An 18118-nucleotide genomic window follows, 5' to 3' on the forward strand; every position below is an offset into this window, starting at 1 on the left:
ACTGGCTACGTAATCTTGGGCAGCGTTCCCTCATGTGCTGTGATAAGGTGATGGCATGGCGCATAGTGTAATATATGACACAAGTTAAAGGGTAGCTCGTCTAGTAGTTATCACTGTCCCCCAGGTGCCACGTTCACAGGGAACTTAACCTGTTTGATTTCCCCAAACTAATCAGGAACCACATTCTCCTCTAAATTAGTCTGATAACGAGTCGAACTGGAAGCAACTTATTTTCTCTAAATGTGTGGACTTTTTACCCAGAGAATACAGACTCTCAAAGTATGAGTAATATCAAAGAACATGTAAACATGGCCTCTCATTCTCCCTAGAAGGGAAAAAAACAGGAGAGTCATTAGCCAAAGCGGGAGTCACCATTCTAAGCAGAGGGTCTCAAGAGAAGAGGAGGGGGAGTCGTTCTACACAGGGCTGCCATGTACAGTTGCACAGTGTGTGAACTGCACAAAGGGTCCTGGCTGATGGAGTGAGTGAGAGATGAAGTCCAGCCTTGGCAGGATGAAGATGTGTCTCTTCCATCACCAAAAGGTCCTATATGCTTGCCTCTCCGCTTTCCTGTGAAGCTGAGTTGACCCAAAATCATTGACTTTTCCTAATTTGCACAAAGGTGTCACATGGCCCAATGGTGGCTCTGGTTTCAAAAGGCTGAGTGACCCCAAGAAACCAGAGCTGCTCCAGAGCTGAGACAGGAGGAACAGGGCCTCCATGGGTGGGCTTCAGAAAGCAGGATTGTAGCCACCTGGACAACATCACCGGTGGCCTAGTGCCTCAGGCCACCCAGAAAGAAAGCTGCCCTGTGTGTCATGTGACTTGAGTCTGATCTAGATTCATTTGGAGAAGGTTAGGCATGCAGGAGCTAAAGCTGCCTCCCAAAAGTGACTCACCAGTTTTTTCAAGATAAAACCTAAAATTCAAACAAAAGCATCCATGTGCCTCAGCCAGCACTGTATTAAGGCCCGCATGTTTCAGTTGGCCTAAAGGCTAACCTGGTAACCAGGGAAAAAGAGCACGTAACACAGCAGCACCCGTCCAAGGAGCCCAGCGCGCCGGCAGGGCCACCAGCGGGCCCTCGGCACGGCGCTGCCTGCCCCTTGCCTCCCCGCGTGTCTTAGGGCCTGCTCTCCTGCTTGAACATCTCACTCAGCTGCCTCGCACCTGAGCTCTTTCCTACATCCAAGCGGCTTGCATTGCCCATCTGACACGTCCCCGAGAGGGCAGAGTAGGTAACTCACACGGCCACGCTCTGTCCCCCACAGATGGGGAAGAATCACCGTGTGTCTCCTCGTGGCAGCGCCTTCCTTCACACAACTGTTTTTCTCAAACGTTTCTTGTGAATCAGGTCCAGATTTAAGAGTCCTGGGAAGGCTGACAGCTTAAGGAATTTGTATGGTGGGGAGTTCCGTCAAACAAAGGCGGGCCAGACAAATGATCACCCTGGATCTTTCTGAGCCTCCACATCGGGTCAGCCTGGTGATGACGAAGACAATGGTGGCAAATGTCATGAAAGCATCATAATTCATTTAACGTTTTATGGGTTTTCAAGTCACTTCCACACACCTGTCTCATCTAACGTTCATAACCCTGACCAGGAGGTAGTGGTCAGATATTATTGTCCCCAGCTGACAGGTGAAGAAACTGAGGCATGGTGAGGTTAAGGATTTGTCCACAGTTAAGCAGCCAACAGCTCTGTGCTGAAGGTTTGGACAGTCTCAAAGTTCTTACCCCCTTGACCTGTACAAAACAGCTCAAGGACCACAAACACAGAAATCTCCTGTGTCCTACAGACATGCAGGTAACTTCCTCCAAGCATTCCTGCCCCAAAACCTTCACATTCTAAAGCCGGAGTCTTCAACACACAAAATTCTTAGTGAACAGAGACTGCTGACACCTTCCAAGCTCAAAGGCAGTAAGTGCAGTAGCACCATGACAAAAAGCGACCGACTGCGAATCATGCCAGCTGAGATCGCACCGGGTTTACATTGACAGCTACAGTGACACAGCAGAGTTATTAGCTACATTGTTTAAGTGTGTGATGCCAGAATCTTTGTATTTTTCCAACAAACATAAAAAAAAAACCTTAAATCAACTTTAAAAGGATGGAAACTAAAGAGATAAAATGATGCCACTTGTACACATAGCGGGGGAAGGGGCTTCAAAGACCCTGCAGCTGAGGTCTGCTGTTTCCGAAAGTAGGATTTGAGAATGTGTTTGGCAGAGGCAGCCTTCATGCAAAGGAGGTTCTAGGTTAAACTCCTAGTAGATTAGACCTTATCTCCTTCCACCACCAGCCCTACACACACACACACACAACATCTAGGAGGGCCTGCAGCGGAGGGAAGCTGTCCATAGCCAGGGGAAAAACATCCCGCTGTGAGTTGATCCACGCTCTTCTGAAATCTGAAATCTGAAAGTTGAAAGATGGCTAGAACATTTCTTTGTTGATTAGCTGAGGCCTCCTTTCACTCTGTACAGAGTCAGCCTTGGATAGACGCCCAGGAGTCCTGAATGGAGACCCAAGAAACCCTTCCTCCTTTGGTTACCCCGTCTTCTCGCCTTTTCTGGTCTTCCACCTTCCCCCAGTTGGCAGTGCTACCCAGGTTTTTACCCCTTGGCTTGGACTGTAGAAGTCATGATCCCTGCTCATCTGAGGAGGGGAAAGGAACCCTTTAGTCCTCACTCCCGAAGGCTCTCTGTAGGCACCACCTGTGATCTTCCAGCTTCTTCTGTGTAAAACCACCACAGGACAAACAAGGCTTCCTCTAGGTGGTACAGGTGGCCTCTGATAGCCATCTGCACTGGCTGACGGTAGCTCATGCATTATTAAGCTAAACATTTCCCTTCCTGCCAGAGTAAAGAAAAGTGGTGGAATAAAGGATGTGTGGAGAACAGGGAAAAACCATCCTCTCAGATATGCCTGTGGGCAAGTGTGCTCTTCCAGAGTAACTGTGTTTGGTGGTGGGGTCGGGGGGCCTGGGAAGACATCCTCTAATTTAAATTTTCTACCCCCACCTTTCCTCCATAATAGCATCTCCCAACGGAAGATATGTTTGAAATCCATATAACTTAACATTTTTTTTAGTTATAAACCCCAGGTAGGTCTTTTTCTAAATTGATGAACGTTGCATATGAAGTCCTTATCAACACCTATTTCATGTTGATTTGTCGAATTCCAGTAGCTTATATAAACAGCTGGGTGGCCAGAAGCGTTGAGGACCTTGATGAAGTCTGCCTTTGAACAGCTTTGTGGTTGGACTGTTCTAAACTTCCATCAGCAACACAGACTCGCGGGACCACAGATCAAGAACCAGATACAAACTCACAGGACCACAGATCAACATCCGGACACAGATTCACGGGACCACGGATCAAGATCCAGACAGACTCACGGGACCACAGATCAAGACCCAGACTCTGCTTGTTGATGTTTACCTGGAAACAGTCATTTCAAAGGATTCTGAAAATGAAATGTCCCCAAGCATGATGCCTTTCTGTGTGAAAAGGAGCGCAGCCCGGCATGTGCAGCCGCTGAGGGCGCTGCATTCATCTGTGCTCTGCAAGGCTGGAGGCACTGGCCTGCTCACTCACTCACTCAAATATCTGTGCACTGTTAGTCAGGGCACAAGTCCTGGGGAAGCATCAGCGAGTCAACAAGGCAGACTGGGTGCTTGCCCGTGAGGTGTTCCTGCTCTAGTAGAGAGAGAAAAAAGTAAACAAACAAACCAAACTAATTACAAATCCTGGCAAGATGTAAGAAAGGAAGAGCAAGGAGGCCGAGGTCGAGAGTGAAAGGAGTGGGACGTGAACACTGAGACAGGATGAGGACAGACAGACGTTCGGAATGTGTGATGTTTAACTTGAGCCCTGAAGAGTGAGAGGCTGTCATCTGTGCAGAAGCAGGGAAAGAGCGCTTTAGGAGAAGGAAAGAGTCCGTGCAAGGCTCTGAGGAGGGCAGGGGGTTGGTGTGTTTGTGGCCTTGAGAGGTAACCAATGTGGGTGGAGGGCGCTGAGAGACATCGGCTGGGGCTGGACAGTGCTGGACACTGAAGGCCGTGATCAAGAGTTTTTACTTTATCCTGAGGCTGATTAGAAGCTGCTGGAGATTTAACAAGCAGGAGAGAGGCATGGCCTGATTTCTGTTTTATTGCACCAGCTGCTGTGCAGAGAACGGACAGCAGGTGCACGAGCTGCTGTGCAGAGAACGGGGGAAGGAGGAACGGAGGGGTGTGGGAGACAGGAAACTTGTAATAGTCCAAACAGGAGCTAAAAAAACCTGGCACAGGAACGCAGACTTGAAGTGGGGAGAAGAAGACAGACTTAACATCCATTTTTGAGGTGAAACCAAGTTAGATGTGGAGGATGAAGGCCAGAGGGGAACCAGGGATATTTCTAAGTGTCTGATGACGGGTGGTGGGACCACTCAGCAAGATGGTGGAAACCGTCCCAGGTTCTTCTGCTCCAGTGCAAGGTCTGTGGCACGTGAGGCCCCAGGGGTAATTTTACTTTCTTTCTAGTCGACCCTCCTGTGGCGAGGGCTTTCTTTAGTACTTGAACTGTTAGGGAGCGAAAAAGAACACGTGAACTGGCCAACACAGTCCCAAAGAAGCCCAGGCCCCATCTCAGCCCCTGAGGCGGGGGGCCCAGCCCCGGCTGAGGCGTAGCGTGACAGCAGGCGGGACCAACTGCAGCTCCGTGATCTCAGGAGAGTGAAAACACCAACCACATGGTAGTGTAAAGTCACGTTTTTCCTGCGGCTTAGACCTTGGGCACCAAACTTGGGCATGAGTTGCATTACTGGGTGTAGTGAGCTGAACCCACGCAGACATACACACGGTCCGCTAGTAGCCAGTTCTTTAAAGAAAACCCGAGCCAAAGACAGGCGGTCATTCATCAGGGAAACCGATGTCCTTGGGAAAGGGCGCCGAGAGCCGAGCTTGGCGCCTGCCCCCGACAGACAGGCCCCTCCACTGAAGTCTGTTGCCCAGGGCTCCTCCAGCTGCTTAAACTCGCCTCTGCAGAGCATGAGCCCCACCTGAGGGCCATCCACTTAAGGCGGATTATGAGCTGAGGTCTAGTTGATGGAAACAGCTTCCCGGGTAGCTACCTACGTTCTAGTCCACAGGATTCCAGGCGTCTCTCTCAGTGTCCGTGTGGCTCCTCATGGGAGCACAACTGGCCGGGAGTCACTGGGCACGTGACCTTCGTTCACCAACTTACACCGCCAGTGTCTTACACCATCTCGCACCTGGGAGAAAAGACCGGTTGTGAGAACTGTGAAGGGAAACCTTGAAAAGATGGAGACATTGCAGAAGAATAACTCAGCACCCCAGGGAGAAGTGGAAGGGATGACACATCTTTCCGTTGCCCTGGACCCCGGTCCCGGCTCCCTTCATACTGATTAACAGAACCTGCCGCCAAGACAGGACTTCCAGGAGAAGTGAAAGCTCTTCAGTGGATACCCGAGAGGCGAACCAGGCTTTGCACCTTCTCTGGAAGAACTGTTCTGTAAAATGTGAAATGGAAAACAGTTCTACAAGGCACCCAAAACAACTGGAGTAGAGAAGTAGGAATCTCAGAGTCAGAGCTGGAGCCCAAGACTTAGGAAGGCACGTCACTTACTTATTAAACTCAGTGAAATAAACCTGTGAGATAAACCAGCTCTTTCCTAAAGATTAACAGAAGCAACATTAATTACAATCAAAATATTGATTCTGAATACATTCAGTTCATTTAGATTTGATTAGAAACTGAAAAATGAAACGGTATTCTGTTTATGGATTAGTGTCTCCCGCTCTGTAAACATTTATGTTTGTGGATACCAAGAAAAACGCCAAGCAAGTCACTCACTGTTTTTCAAAGTCTCAGTCCCGAGGAGGGGAAAATACCATTTTAAAAATGCCACACAAATTTTCGAAAGCTGCAACCAATTCTTTCCCCAAAAGAAATCCTTTTGTGAAAAGAAGAGCAGTTTTTCTGAGTTCTTCCCTTCCTCGGGTCAGGGGCCGTACCAGTTCCTTCTTCTCCAGGCTCTACCAGCAAGGCATCTTTCCGTAACAGACTCGCCAACTCACTAACTCAGTTGCCCTCGTCCTCACGCCTCCCCTCGGACCTGCGGGTGGGAATTGGCCCTTGCTGCCCTGCTTCCCCTGCCTGGATGCACGCAGGATTCTGGCTCTACCCATCCCCAGACTGTGCCACAGTGCGGGCTGATGGTCACAGGCTTGTCCTGGGACACAGGGTGCTCGTGCTGTCTGCAGAGTCGTGCCTTCACTTCAGGGAAGTCCCCACCATGCTGCCTGTAAGTGCTTCATAGGTTCGTCCATTCCGTTCTGTTCCTCATAAACATCAACTGCACACGCGCTAGACGTTTCTGCTTCCTTATCCATCACCTTGTCTTTAATCATGTATATACTTCCTTCTTTTTCACTTCATTTTGAGTGATTTCCTAACCATTGTAATCCTATGTTTTCAATCAGGTTTATTCTGGGTTTTTTTGTTGTTTGTTTAATGAGAATTTATCTCTGCATTGACTTTGTTTCCCTGTCTTTTCCTTTATTTTTCACTGAGCTCTACCGACTTCTTATTGTCTTCCATTGTCTTATCATCGCCTTTTCCATCTTCCTGTGTCTTTCTCTGCGTCCCGCCTCCCCCAGCCCCCAGAGGGATCACGCTGCCTGCCATCTCTAGGATTCTTTGTCAAGTTCATGGAGCACCTTCTCTTCTGATTTATGGCTGCTGTGTGACTTCTGCTTACCCTCTCCTTTCTTGTTCTTATGCGTGCAGCCTCACGCGTTCCTCTCTGCCTCCCTCTGAACCCCATAAACCCGAGCAGAGGCCCCTGGACTTGAAGAACTCTACCCTGGGCTTTTCTGGGAGTCGGACTCCGCTGAGAGCAGACGAGGCCTTTGGGTTCTCTGTGTCCACCCTCAGTTTTAGTCTCAGTTGCTCAGAACTGGCCAGATACTGTTCATAGCGAAGTTTTTGCATTTCATCAAAGATGAAGTTTTCTTCTTCATTATCTTCATTTCTTTCAAGTAGATTCCAAGGAACATTGGTGACTAAAAATGCTTTCACCCTGGCTTCTTTAGCCGAAGGCCCTCCCACTCACTCCTTGGCCCTTTCCAGGTTTGCTTCTACTCCATCAAGTTACTCAGACTGCTTTCTCAACGATGTCTCCTAAATCCTCATTCTTTCGCTTTCTCTCAGATTTCCTTCAACTACACAGATTCTTCTAGAGTTTTTCTTTAAATTCTCTCCCTGGTCAACTCCATTCATTCCTCAGGCTTAAACTACCCCCTTGTGCTTTACTCCCAAATGTTTCTCATGTATCCTCATCCTCTCTTTTGAAATTTATACCAGTTTCCAAAGCTTGTTTGACACCTCTGCCTGCATGTACCCCTGGCATCTCATTCTGCATGTTCTCAATTACGGTTCCCTAATCTGGCAACTCTCAGGAAGTTAATTGATACTGTGTTGTGTTATTTGTTCATGTTTTAAAGATTCCCATGTGTATTAGCTTCCCAGTATTACCACAAACTGAATGTCTTGAGACAACAGCATTTCATTCTTTCACCGTTCTGGGGACTGTAAGTCCAAAATCAAGGTGTTGACAAGGCCATGCCCCCTCTGAAGGCTTGAAGGGGCCCCCTTCCTAGCCTCTTCCCCCTTACAGTGCTTGCCAACCACCCTTCGTGCTCCCGAGCTCGCAGCTGCATCACGCCCGCCTCTGCCTGTCGTCGCACGCCACCTTCTGTGTGTCCGACTCCAAATCCTGCTCTTCTTTCTCTTTTAAAGACACCATTCATTGGATTTAGTGCTCCCCCCAACGCAGCATGACCTCATCTTAACTTGATTACATCTGTAAAACTGTGTTTCCAGATGAGGTCACATTCACTGGAACTAGAGTTAAAGCTTAAACATATCTTCCGGAAGGACACAATTAACCCACTACTTCATGATAAAATCCATTTTGGAAAAGTTGGTTTAAGCAAAATCAGACAGATTTAATTACTGCGGGGCTTCTCAGAGACTTTAATAAGCTACTGTGAATTGTAGAGTTCCGTTTTTTTGTTTTTTTGAGGAATAACTGACATACAACATAATATTAGTTTCAGGCACACAACATAAAGAGTTCATATTTGTATATATTAAGAAATGATCACCACAGTAAGTCTAGTTACCACTCACCATCATCCACAGTTACAGAACTTTTTTCTTATGATGCAGACTTTTAAGACTTACTCTCTCAGCGACTTTCAAATACACAACGCACTATTATTAACTATAGCCACCATGCTGTACACTACATTCCTATAATGTAACACTTATCTTATAACTGAAAGTGTGCGCCTCTGAGCCCTCCAGCCCGTCTCCCCACCCCCTGCGTCTGGCAGCCGCCAGTCTACTCTCAGCACCTGTGAGCCTGGGCCTTCTGCACCTGCCTGTCCGACTTTCAGCTCTCACATATGAGTGGTGGCGTAGGACACTTGTCTTTCTCTATCTGACTTAATCATTTCACTTCGCATAATCCCCTCAAGGCCCATGCATGTTGTTACAAATGGCAAGATTTCATTCTTTTTTATAGCTGAATAATATTTCTGTGTGTGTGTGTGTGTGAGTGTGTCACAATGTCTTAGCCCCTTAGCAGACATGTGATTTGCAAACATTTTCTCCCATTCGGTAGGTTGCCTTTTCCGCTTTGTTGATGGTTTCCTTTGCTGTGCAGAACCTTTTTAGTTTAATGTAGTCCCACTGTTTATTTTTGCTTTTGTTGCCTATGCTTTTAGTGTCAGATCCAAAAAAATCATTGCCAAGACCAATGTCGAAAACTTACCACCTATGTTTTCCTCTGGGAGCTTGATGGTTTCAGGCCTTACATTCAAGTCTGTAGTCAGTTTTGCGTTAACTTTCCTGTGCTATAAGATAGCGGCCTAGTTTCATTCTTTGCATGCAGTCGTCCAGTTTTCCCAACAGCATTTGTTAAAGAGACAGTCCTTTCCCCACTGTGTATTCTTGGAGCCTTTGTAATAATTCAATTGACCGAATCTGTCTGGGTTTACTTCTGCACTCTCTAATCTGCTCCATTAGGCTGCGTCTGGCTTTGTGCCAGTGCCACACTGTTCCGGTGACTGCAGCTTTGTAAGACAGTGTGAAATTAGGGAGCGTGACACCTGCAGTTTTGTTCCTCTTTCTCAGGACTGTTTTGGCTGTTCAGGGTCTTTTGTGATCCCATACACATTTTAGAATTGCTTGTTCTGTTTCTGTTAAAAAAAAAACCTGGAATTTTGATAAGGATTGCATTGAATCTGAAAATCACTTTGGGTGGTACGGAAAATTGCTTTCCACGTGTTTGTCCTCTTCAGTTTCCTTCATCAGGGCCGCACAGTTTTCAGTGTCTGGGGCTTTCTTTTCCTTGGTTGAATTTGCTCCTGGGTATGTTGTTCTTTCTGATGCAATTCTAAATAAGATTGTTTTCTTAATTTCTCTTACTGTTGGTTATTTATTAGTTTTAGAAACACTATAGGTTTCTGTATATTGATTTTGCATCCTACAGCTTCACTGAATTTACTCATTAGTTCTAACAGATTTTTGGTGGAGTCTTCAGGGTTTTCTACATGTAGTTTCGTGTCATCTGCAAATAGTGACGGTTTTACTTCTTTCTTTCCAATGTGTACATCTTTATTTCTTTTTCTTGTTTAAAAAATTTGACGATGAATTTGGGATTTGGGACTAACAGATACACACTACTATATATAAAACAGATAGTCAGCAAGGGCCTCCTGCACAGCACAGGGAGCTATATTCAGTATCGTGTAATAACCTATAATGGAAAAGAACACACATGTATGTATAACTGAATCAGCCGTTTTACTGTATACCTGAAACACTGTAAATCAAATATACTTCAATAGAAAAATTTTTAAAGGTAACTCATGAGAGACGAATTCTGCTAAAACAAATTTTGGAAACAGAAGTGAAGCTTAAAATAATAGTATTTAATATCAAATGTGTTAAAAAGTTAGCAGTGATTCTGAAGTATAATCCATGCCACTGGTGTTTAGGTCTTTTAAAAAATGGATGTAACCTATGTTTCCAGCTTTATTTATGCATGTAGGACGGGAGCACCGGTTTTAGGAGTATAAAGCTGGGCACGGCTCCGGCAGAACTCCGAGAGTGTGTGCTCCTCCTAACACGCCGTACCTCATCTCTCACACACGACACAACAACAGCTTGTAAAGTTAGTGCACGTAGGCATACACACCTCGTACAGAGCTCTCGTCTGCAAGCCCTCAAGGGCTTGATTCAGAAATACATAACAATGTCCTTGGACATTTGGTGATGAATATGTAGCTTATATAGTCCTCTTTACAAAATTAACCAAAGGAAAGCCCAAATGTCCATTGAGAATTGAATGATAAACTGCAATACAGACATACAATGAATGTCATACTGCAGTGAACATGCTGAATTATAGACGCATACAACAAGAGTGAATCATAGGACAATACTGAATTAAAGAAGTCAAACATAGTATAACAAATATTTTATTATTCTTCTTATATAAATTACACAAACCAGGCAAAATTAAACTACATTGTTTAGGAGTGTACAATTCAGCAGTGAAACTATTTAATAAATGTGCAGAAATTGATTTCCATAAGATTCCGTGTATTGGGACTGCTGGGGAGGAGGAAGAGGGTTTCGTTTGGGAAGGAACGTGCAGAGGGCTCCTGAAGACCTGTTACAATCAGCGTATTGATTTGGACAAAAGAAAACAGGTGTTTAATTTACAGTTCATTAAATCACACATTTATTCTTTTAAAAAACGTTGCTCTGGCTAGGACTTCCAATACACGTTGAGTGAAAGAGGAAAGAGTGGGCCTCCTTGCCTTGCTCCTGTCCTTGGAGGAAATGCTTTCAGCTTTTCAGCGTTGGGTTTCATGCTAGTTGGGGCTTCTCATGTGTAGGCTGTACCATGTTGAGGTACATTTCCTCTATACCCACTCTGTTGAGAGATTTTGTCATAAGTGGATGTTAGACTCTGTCAAGTGCCTTTTTTTGCACTTCTACCTTCGTTTTGTTACTGTGGTGCGTCGCACTGACTGATTTTGTGGGTGTTGAACCTTCGCTGCATCCTTGGAATGAATTCTACTTGATCACGGTGTATGATTTCCTTAATGCATTGTTGAATTTGGTTTGCTAATTTTTTTGAGGAATTTTGCATATATGTTCATAAGGCATATTGGCCTGTAATTTTCTTTTTTTGTGGTATCCTTGTCTTGTTTGGATAGTAGTATAGGCCTCGCAAAATGAGTTTGGAAGTGTTCCTTCCTCTTCTATTTTCAGAAGAGTCTAGGAAAGGTTGGTATTAATTCTTCCTTGACTGTTTGGTAGAATTCACTAGTGAACCTGTCTGCTCCTGGACTCTTGTTTATACGGAGTTTTAAAATTACCAGTTCAGTTTACTTACTAATAATTGGTCTGTTCAAATTTTCTGTTTCTTCACGAATCAGTCTCAGAAGTTGGTATGTTTCCAGAAGTCTATCCATTTCTTCTAGACTGTCCAGTTTGCTGGTGTGTGGCTGTTCACAGTGGTCTCTTTTGAGCCTCCATGTTCCTGTGCTATCAGTGGTAACCTTTCCTCTTTCATTTCTGATTTTATTTATCTGAGTCTTCTCCCCTTTCCCTTGATGAGTCTAGTTAAAAGTTTGTCAATTTTATTTATCTTTTCAAAGAAAGGTTTCATCGATCTTTTCTATCATCTTTTTAGTCTTCATTTCTGCTCGGTCTTTGTTATTTCCTTCTTTCTACTGACTCTGGCCTTGGTTGTTTGAATTATAGTTTTGAATCTGGAAGAAAAGTTTTCATATACGTTATGGACCTTTTCCCAAACTTTATATAACCACAAAACAAACGGAGTCCTTCAGAAGACTGCTGTTCCAACGGTAGACCCTGTGTGTTCTCTCACACGTGCTTCTCAGACTTCATGTGTGTGTGAACCCCCCAGGGATGGTGTGGGAGTGCAGACTCTGACTCAGCAGGTCTGGAACAGAGGTCTAAGGTTCTGCCTTCGCTACAAGTTTCCTGGCGCTCCAGTACTGCTGTTCCTTACACACACCTCCAGGAGCAAGCTTCTAAGCCAAAGTCTCATGTGCACCAGCATGTTTCTCTTCATCTGTTTCCTGTCACGGTTGATGCCATCACTATCCACACAACTACTGGACTGGAACCTTGTGCAGCGGATTCCCTGTTCTTCGGTCCTAAACCACCTCCAGTCCAACTTACTGCCAAGTTGTATCTGTCCCTGAATCCAGCCCACCACCCTTACTCCCATCGTCTTAGTACAGCACTTCTGTGTCTTCTGTGGGCTGTGAGATGACTCCTAACCCCTTCCTGCCCGTGATCTTTTCTGTTCAAGCAGTTGAAAGACACAGACTTGATCAAGTCAGTCCTTTACTTTAAAATTTACAGTGATGTCCCAAGTATTCAGCATGGAGACATTCCGGGTCCTGCAACATCTGACCTCAGGCACTCCAGAGCCTTTCTCCCGCTGCCAGCCCATGACGGAACACAAGCCGTGCTCACTGCCTTCTGAGGACAACATGCGCGTTCCCATCGCTGAATCCTTGTTCGGGCTTCTCCCTGGCCAGTGATGTCTTTCTCCTACCTTCTCTGCCTGGAAAGAAACACTTGTTCTTCCAAGTCTAGTCTAAATATAATCTTCTTTGCTAAACGTTCCCCAAAGGTAATTCACCTTTACCTGCCCTATGTTCTCATAGCATTTTGTTCATAACTTTGCTTATAGTACCTTCAATGCTGCCCTATAACCATTTACATGTGTTTTTCTAGCTAGCTCCTTAAGGGCGGTGATCATGCATGACACAAATAGATGTTTATTTATTCAAAAAATTGCCAATTAGCAGGGAGGCTGTAGCTCAAGTGGTAGAGCAAGCGCATGCCTAGCATGCATGAGGTCCTGGGTCCAACCCTCGGAACCTTCTTCAGAAACAAACAAACAAGCAAACTTAATCATCTCCCTCCCCCCAAAAAGCTTAAAAAAACCACCAGTCATACATTTGGTGAATGAGTGAGTGAGCAAATGAGTGTGGTGGATGGAGGAGAGTCAGATGGCCGTAAAGTCCTTTCAAACTATGGACAGCAGACCCCCTGAATAAAATGCAGGTGACCAGAAGCCTTTCCAGACCTACCGAGCCATAATTTCAAGGAAGAGGGACTGTGGGACCTAATTTTTAGCAAGAAATCCAGGTGGTTCTTATGCAGGCTAAGGTGTAAGAACCACCACCTAAAGTTTAAGAGTAAATGGCTCACTGGTACAGCTTGTGCTCCAATGTTTAAACACACATGAGATGGAAATCCTCCCGGTCCAAGTTGAAAACTCTGTGAATCAATGGAAAACGCTAAGAGAGCATGTTTAGCATCAATAAAGGAAAAAAATAATGTAAAGATCTGGAGAATCTTTTGAGCAAAAACCTTGTGATTGAGCCTGGGGTTGCTCTTTTTAATACTTTCTGGCCAGTGACAATTTAAATTTCAGTGAAACTAGACTATTTCAGTCCTCCCACTTTCCTGAGACAGAGGAATGATTTTTTAAGCTCTGTCTTTTTGCTGTGCAGTATTTAAAACTGACTGATTCTGAAATCAAAGTTGAAATTGCCTGCTATCCCTTACTGGGACCCACACAAAGCTGAAGGCCATCTTGAGGAATACAGAGCTAAGTGGAAGTTAAATTTGTCACATTCTTTACCATGCTGCACACTTTCAGAGTTTCATTAAAAAAAAAATCCACATAATTAGTTTAGCTTTACCAGAAAAAAAATTTGAATGACAAGGTCAGGCTCCTGACCTTTCAGTAAATTAGAGAAGATTGCCATAAATTGCACAATATAATGAAACACCAATTTGCATATTTGCTGCTATATTAAAAGGGATCAGTTTTAGCTCACAAAGCAGAACAAACAAAAACATGCATTTTAATAACTCAAATTACTCCCAGGAAGTGACCCTCAGCAGAAAGCCTGATTATCACTACTTAATTAGAAGCCTTGGAACCCAAATCCTCCTCTAAATCCTGTTCTGGGTACAGTGAAAGATGAAGCCATGAGTTTTGTCTAAGATTCAATATTTACTCTTTACTAATATGTTTGCTGGAGAGGATTCCCAAGCATTATAAAGACATGCAAGAAAGAATTTAATATTCAAAGAGAGTGCGCAAAACCTGTATTGGCTTGCAGGTGCAAAGCAATTAACGAGCTGGCATTTACAGTGCTTTTAATTAATTAATTGGAAATGCAAAGCTGACTTTCATTTCTTTAAATGTTTGAACATTTTATCCATCAGTAATAAAGCACTACGTGCTGCTGGTGACATCTGGTAAAGGACACAATCAGTCCAGTGCTGGGGTGAGTGGAGAGAGCCTGCGAGCCGGCCCTGCGGTCCCAGCCCTGCCTCCCCACCCTGCCTGTCCCTGCCAGGTACCGCAGTGAACTTCGTGTCAGAGGAGAGGGGAAATGGCCTGTTGCCTGCTCTGCATCATGAGCCACAGGTGACAGTATCTGATGTGATGCGGTCACCCTGAATGGGAACAAAAACCACAGGCTTATGACAATTATAGTCGCTGTTAAGGACTTGCCGCTCAGTTTCCTTGGGGGAGCAGAGTTGTTTGGAGCTGAGGCTACATTCCCCCATCTTATTTATAAAGGTTAAAAACATAATTAGCGGAGGCAATTTCAATAATTTGCAGAAGAAGTGGGTAATGGCTTCTAACGCAATGCTGCTGCGACTGATTTTACAGCTGGACGCTGCTCCAACGACGACTTTACAATTCCCCATGAGCACATTTTTGGTCAGTGCATATTTAAAAACAACACCATTAATGTACTTTAATTAAAACATAAATACTGCGGCGCTACCTTGCTCGGCACTCACTCGGCTGGAACTAACTGTATTTGCTTAAGCTACAATTTCAGATGTATTAGCAAAAATAAATGTTGGTGAACGTAAGAGCCTGATTACATATCTTGGGTAAATTGGTGATAATGAGTCAAGAGACTTTGTGTTCGTTCACATATATTAGAATAAGAATCATTATGAAATTAAAGCCAAGATTAATCCTGCTAATGACACCACAGAGCGTCTGGGAACCAGATAACCCAGACGTCAGGCTCGCTGTGCTGCTGTTTGATGGAGGAGCCTTGAAGTGTCTCCTAAGGCAGAGAGCTGCCACCCCCGTCCCAGCACTTGAAATGCAAATGAGCGACAAGATAGTCTAATAAGGAGAGCCGACTCCAGCAGTAAAGAAAATGAATAAATTAAAAAGCAAACCCTCTGCAGCACTGGTAGGAACCAGCAGCAGGCACCCTGATGTCCTCAATTAGGGTGGATGACATCTGCTGAGCATCTCTCTCTAATAAAGCCCTCACTCGGTATTCCCGAGCACACGATTCCAACACTGTTAACATTTTAATGTCCTGGGCGTGCGTGGTAACATTAATTACAAGATGATCTGGATGACTTGTGAATCTCTTTCATGTCTTCCGCAAAAGAGAACACAGCGACGCAGCTTTGATATCATAAATAAAACGGGGACGCCTGCCAAGCGTGAAAGGTCCCCTGAAGTCACTCGCGCCTGCTGAGCCGGCCTGGACCTCCGCAGCCAGGCGGACCCCTCTGGGCATCTACGGCGGCCATGAGTTTCAGGGGGATGCGATGTGGCTCACAAGGATTTTTCTCCTCTTCTGCTAAAGGTGAACATTTTTGTTGCTGCTTTTAATTCCTAATGAGCTTAAAGTCCAATTAATGTTTTTCTAAGCACACTTTGCCTTCCTAATAGCTACTTCCGTGGGCTTTAGCAAATGTCACCAGGGCTTTCTTGTTTGCGAGCCGGGACACGGGGGGCAGTCTCTCCCCTCTTCTATAGACTCACATGAAGTTCTGGTGCCACTGGGGACCCAGGTGGAGAGCAGGGGGCACCAGAGGAGAGAAATCTACAGGGCGCCCTGCTACATAGCTGGTGCTGTGTCACCATCACTCACAGGAAAACACTAGCATTGCCTGTCATGGGGGAGGGGACTGGGGCCCAGAGAGGTCGTGCAGCCTGCTTGCAAGTTATTGAACATCTGATGCGAAGCAGAGCTAGGACCTGAACCTGTGTCTGACTGAGCTCCAGGTCTGCAGTCCCGCCGTCCCTCCCACTGCAGCAGTGGCGAGCGTGAGGACGGGTCCCAGGTGTGCTGGGTCTCGTCCTTCAGGGCGTGTGGTGACATTACGGCCTTCTGCGGTCCTTCTGAGTTACATGGCGGCTTAAACGCCTTTGACCAATGAAACGTACGTGGAACCTTGAAACGTCGCTGTGTGGTTCACCTTACCCACTTCCCTCTGAGGAATCGCGAGCGCCCCTCTCAGCCTGGGTCTGAGGACGACTTGGAGCAGAGCCCACAGCCAACCTGTAATTGCCATGAAGGGTGAACAAGACATAAACCTTTGTCACTTAAGCCTCTGAGACTCCGGAACTGTTGGTCTCCGCAGCGCAACCTAGCCTGTCCTGACGGGTGGGGCGCCAAACCACGCGTGCAACCGAGGGCAAGTCTGCAAAACCCCCAAGCGACCTCAGGAACGGATGAAGAAGGATGGGAAAGAGACTGAGGGGTGATGCGACTCAAAAGCTGGCCCAGGAACTGTCAGATTCAGGAGAAAAGCGCGACTTCCTTAATCCCGGCGGGACCATTCCCGCCACGTGCGCGAACGGCTGCCCTGGGGCTCGGCCGGGCCCAGCCTGCGAGACCCGGCCCAGCAGCGCTGCCTTCAAGCCCGGCTAGTCTGAGAACCGGGCCCTCTCCCGCAGACCCAGCCGGCTCTGCAGGGAGTGCTGGGTGCAGAGCTCACGCTGCGCCCCCGAGCACACGCCCGGCCCAGCGAGGGGCCTGCCCAGCCGCGCACCGGGAACTCCCGTCGGCGCTCGTATGGGGGGGGGGGGGGGCGGGGGGGGCCGTGAATCAGAACCAACCCCGGCGGGCAGCCCGCTGTTACGAGATGCTTTTCATAAAGTGAAACGATGATACGCAGTCGTAAACGAAGATGTTTTTATCCAAAGTGAAAAGAAGGCGAAAGACCCTTTTGGCTTTTCACAGTGACTCACTGCGGCTCTGACTTGCTGCGAAGGAGAGGGACGTCTGGGGAGAGAAGAGGAACGAAGACAGAGCAGTGAGGCGACACACGCCCCCGTGGGAGCCCAGCCTGTCCGCCTTCGTCTCCTTCCAGCTCTGTCCGGACCGCCGCCCGAGAGCTCCTGGTCCTCCACGCCAGCCCGCCTGCTGTCTGCCACGACGCGGCGCGGGTTCCACGTCCCCGGCCACCAACCAGGAGCGCTCCGAGGGCGTCCTCCACGGCTCCCGAGCTAGTGAGCCGGGCAGCGCAACGGCAGGCCCAGAAGACCGAGTAGCACTTGCAGGAGCGGAGCCAGACCCGAGCCAAGCAGGCAGGCCGCGCGCAGCCGCAGGCGCAGGCCCGTCCCGCGCTGGCCGGTCGCTGCAAGCCGGCCCTGCGCCCGGCAGCCCCGGGTCGCGTCCGTCCGCCTCCACTGGCAGGGACGCCGGTCGGCGAGGGGCAGGCTGTCTGAGGAAGTTCCAGCCGTGACTGGGAGCGGGGGGTCCCGCCAGAAAGGTGGGCAGCGCGGCTCGTCCGCGCCCAGAGCGGCAGGGGCAGCTGCACCGAGGCCCGCGTGAGCCCTGCAGCCCAGCCTCCCCCACAGTTCGCGGCTGGAACCGGGGTGACCTGGCCCCAACCCCCGAGCCTGCCCGGCAGCGCCGCGAGCGCTCGCGCTGCGGGCCCTCCCCAGGGCCCTTTCCTTCCCAAGAGCGCCGAGGGTCCACACCTGCTCGCCTTTGAAGAGACGCCTCCAGCGCGCGTGTGGCGGCGTCCCTGCCCCACTCGCCGCGCTCCCGAGGCCTCTCGCGTCCCCGAGCTCCCCCGCTGTGGCGACGACGGCGCACCCTGCCCCGCTGCCCGGCTGCGGGGGCCACCGGGATGGGGACGCGTGGCCTTCCCCGCCCCAGCGGGCCGCCGGGCACCGAGGAGCGCCCGACACCCG

This window comes from Vicugna pacos, chromosome 9 (genome assembly GCF_048564905.1).
Source record: "Vicugna pacos chromosome 9, VicPac4, whole genome shotgun sequence".
NCBI classification, from domain to species: domain Eukaryota; kingdom Metazoa; phylum Chordata; class Mammalia; order Artiodactyla; family Camelidae; genus Vicugna; species Vicugna pacos.